Consider the following 4389-nt stretch of genomic DNA (forward strand, 5'->3'; position numbering starts at 1 on the left):
AAGGTAGTTGGTTTGGTTACCTCTGTCAACTCAAAATTAATACTGATATTTTCAAAATATTGAAATATATCAGCCTTATGGTAAAACTGAAAGTATCCACAAAACATGGTTTACAAAAAGTTAAAGATAGAATATACTGTGGTTCTTTGGTTTATTTTTCAATGCTTAGTTATCTGTAACATGATGTCAAAATTGGTTACATCCATTCTGGATAGACTCAGGCTTCAGGCTCCACTAACTGTTTACAACACTAACAATATATGTACATTTCCTTATATTGATTGGCTCATATGGAGAATTCCAAACACTACCTCAGCAATCTCATAATTATGATGGTGCCTCCTTACTTTTCTTAAGACACATTATGGAAATTTGTGAAAGTATATTCTATTCCTTAAAAAAACAAAACAAAACAAAACTGGAAGCAATGGCAGTTTTATAGAAACAGTCCATAGTAAAACCTGGAATGCTTTATCTAGCCAGAACTTAGGGTAAAGCAAGTTTTCAGAGTGGTAATTGATTTTGACTTAACTATGTAATACAATAGAACATATTTTTTAATGGAACTAGATAAGACTGAGGAAGTAGATTCTGTATAGAAATTTTTATTATTGATACAAATGTCACCTGTTTTTTTAGAAGAAACATTAAAGATAGCTCAATGAATATGCCGAACTTAGTAGGTCTGCATTTTGGCTTAATACAAAATGTTTTTAAACGTAAATGTAATTCCCAAATGTAACATTCTCATCTCTGAATTATCTATGACTTGACTACTTATGCGTACCAAGAAACTATTACATTATCTAGAATATAACCTTATTATGCCTTTAAAAAGTGCATGTGTGAAATGTTGGTTTTAATGTAAACCTCATAATTTAAAATTTTAGGTTACCATTTTCCAAATCACCTAAATATAATATGTTGATCCAGTATAGAAAGTGAAATTAATGTTAGAAAAGAAGATTCACAGTTCACCCTTTCACACCTGTTTCACATTTATGTCTTTAGCTTTACAGATGAATTCAATCTAAACAATCTTACTGCAGCATTATATTAATTAGGCAGTTCTCCAAAGATGGAAAACATCATACTAATGTAGTTGTGATGTTTTGAGGGTTCATAATTTTATTTTGTTTTTTTTGTTTTGGTACCGGGGATCGAACTCAGGTCCTTGTGCTTGCGCAGCAGGCAGCGAAACCACTGAGCTAAATCCCTGGCCCAATATTTTGTGGGTTTTTTGGTACCAGGGATCGAACTCAGGACCTTGTGCTTGCAAGGCAGGCTGTGGCACCATTGAGCTAAATCCCTGGCCCGAGGGTTCACAGTTTAAATCAATTATAACATTATGGAGTCCATAGTTCAGGGTTGTGGAGAAGGGCTTCAAAGAAATTTTCTTGTTGCTGCAATAATACTATTTCTGTAAAGAACAAAAACCCCCAACTTATCAAAAGTTTATCTAAATACTATTAGCTGTTAAAAGTAAATTTTTCATGCCCAAGTTTCATAATCATATGCGGATATATTAAATACTAACATTCAGTTTTGAGCAGGAAAAGATAAATCATTACTGTAAGCTAATAAATTTAGATGGCAAGAACATATAGAATATGTGCAGTGACTGAATTTATGTTTTTAATGAATATAATTACTTTCTATTATTCCAATTGCAATAGCAGTATGTTGAGACATACTGGCAATTTTCAGAAACCCAAACGCAATCATCTGCTTTGTATTACTTTTTCTTTAGGTGTAACATTCAAGTTCATAATGATTCTCTGCTTATAAGCTGACAGTCTCCAATTAGTTCATATATGGATCAAATTTTTGTTCCTATTATAACTTTTAAATGAGCTAAAGCTTAGGGCTACAGTTAGCAAAATGTGCAATTAAAAAAGCATTACTTCAGCCCTACCTTAAAAATTCAGATTATTAAAGACGACATTGTTTTCTAAGCTGCTAATTTAATGAAATGGTTAACATATATATCAGAGATTGGAAATTCCTAAGGGTTTTTTTTTTAAGTTTTTTGGAGACAGGGTCTCACTATGTAATTTAGGCTGAACTTGAACTCACTGTGTAGCCCAGGCTGGCCAGAAACTCATATGACAATCTTCCTGCCTCAGCCTCCCAAAGTGCTAGGATTACAGGCATGCACCACCATGCCCTGCCCTTAGGGTATTGTACCTTATATATAGCAAATGCCTTCAAATATTAGCTGACTAGATTGGTAATACCAGTTTTTCCTTTTTGCTATTCCAAGTCCAGCTGGTTTATTTTGAAGATAATATTTCAATACTTCAATTGTAGAAGAAAATTATACAATTTTCTCTATACAGAGAATAGCAACCAAAATTACCAATTAAGAAACCGTTTCAGGAATTGTTGGAAGGTGGGTTATTCTATAGTAACTATGCTTCAGTTGCCGTGCAGTACACCCAGAAACAATCCACTTCAACTTCTGAACATTTGGTTTGGAAACTTGTTTGATGAATATTCAGTTAAACACTTGGATACAAACTCTTGCCAGAAGGTCAGATCTCTGCCATTTATCTTGGAATGTTTCTGAAGGCATTCTACTCCTTCTGTTAACTCTACACACTTCTGTGCTTGGATCTCCAATCCAATGATAGATAAGGCCAACACAGAAGGCTTTACTTTAGAAAATAGGATCCTGCAGTGACATGCCTTAAGCTGAGCTTCTAGTCTTTTAAAATTTAGGCTCGTTTTCCTTTCAAATGGCAAACTCTTCTGAATGAGAGAATAATAGAGTTGTAGAAATTGAAAGGCAGTGGTAGCTTTGACTTTCCAACACACCTTCTCCAATACAATCTTTTCCATTCGCGTCAAATCTGAAACTGTGAACCGATACTGACTTATTAGGATCAAGTCAGTTGCTAATGGGACATTTCTTTCCTCTTCTATTGATTTTACAGCCAAATAAAAGCAGCTGAGTCAGACACACCCAAGGTGCTTGGGCTGTACCTTCATTTTAGACAGGAATCTGGCCAGTAAATTCACAGCTAGAGAAAATGTCTCCGTATCAAAGCCGAAGAACTGAGTTAGACTAAGATCTTTCACTTCAAAGTCTCTCAGTCTTGCAGTCATTCTAAGGCCATTATCATGTGCAGATTCAATTAGTCTCAAGCCGCAGACCTTTGGCTGACATCTGGCCTCCTGTTCCAACAGGGTATTCAGCTGGTGTAGCAGTTTCTGGGAGTCAGTTGTCAGGACTTCTATCATCTTGCTAGAGACTGCAGCTCCTCGGTGTGATCACCTTCCCCGGGCCTGCTCTCACCTCGCCCCACGGTATCGGATAAGAGAGGCCTAGGAGGTGAGAACACACGAGGGCAGGAGGGGAGAGGTCCGGGGAGGGAGAACTGTCCTTATAAATACATTTTTAATGAATTCATCTCTTGATAGACATATAAGCTGTTTCCAAGATTTAGCTTTTGTGAATTGCACTACTATAAATATTGGTATCCATGCATCGCTGTGATATAATGTCTATAACTCTTTAGGGAAGATATCTAGAAGGAGACTAGCTGGGGTAAATGGAATTTCTACTTTACCAAATGTTTGGCCACTGTATAATGTTAATTATCTTCCTTTATTTTCCATAAGTAATCTTTAAGCCCTTCACCGCTTTGTATGCAGGCCCTTTTAGGGGTTTTGTCATAATAGTACCATCATCTGTGGAATGCTTCAATACCATTCAGGATGGATTATATGATACTGCAAGACAAATAATCCTTACCTCTAGTTAAATTTTTTTCTAAAACTAAACTCATTATTCTATGTAATTAATATGTACAAATAAAGTTTTTTAAAAACCAAAAAAATTGCATCTAGAATAAATACATGTATTTCTTGTTTAGGATATATATTAAATATAAGTTGGCAGACCTTATTGTGGCTACAAAGGGACTCAGGATGAAACAGGTACCATCCATACCAGTGGTGGCGAGCCTATGGCATGCATGCTACAGCAGGCTATTTGTTATCATTGAAAGTTCTAAAAGGTTCGCCATCTCTTTCACAATCATTTTAGAAGGGAAAAAAAAATACTTTCTATGCACTAGTTTTTCAAGCCTCTCTACTAAAGTGTCACATGTCATTCTCAATTTTTATTGAACAAAACGAGTCATATGATCATAGAGTGGGAAACTAGGCCTATCATGGGGCCATAAATTGTGTAATGGTACACATATAGTAAATGGTACTAGTGATCACCATACATTTTAATAATTTATTGATTTTTAAAAATCAAATATTTGCCTTTTCATTGATACAACTATGAATAGTACTATACCATACTCAGTGACATTCAGTTCATTTGAAGAGGATTATAAGTTAAATGCAATCTCTAGGTTGATAATATAACATTAT

At 35.1% G+C, this 4389-nt stretch overlaps 1 pseudogene; it reads right to left on the reverse strand.

Moving 5' to 3' along the window:
• Window positions 1–2362: 2362 nt before the first annotated feature.
• Window positions 2363–3370, reverse strand: LOC101705962 (cyclin-G1 pseudogene; annotated as a pseudogene).
• Between the last annotated feature and the right edge of the window lie 1019 nt (window positions 3371–4389).

Source organism: Heterocephalus glaber, unplaced genomic scaffold, assembly GCF_053883595.1.
Source record: "Heterocephalus glaber isolate CG9 unplaced genomic scaffold, H.glaber_assembly_v1.0 deba00001594, whole genome shotgun sequence".
NCBI classification, from domain to species: domain Eukaryota; kingdom Metazoa; phylum Chordata; class Mammalia; order Rodentia; family Bathyergidae; genus Heterocephalus; species Heterocephalus glaber.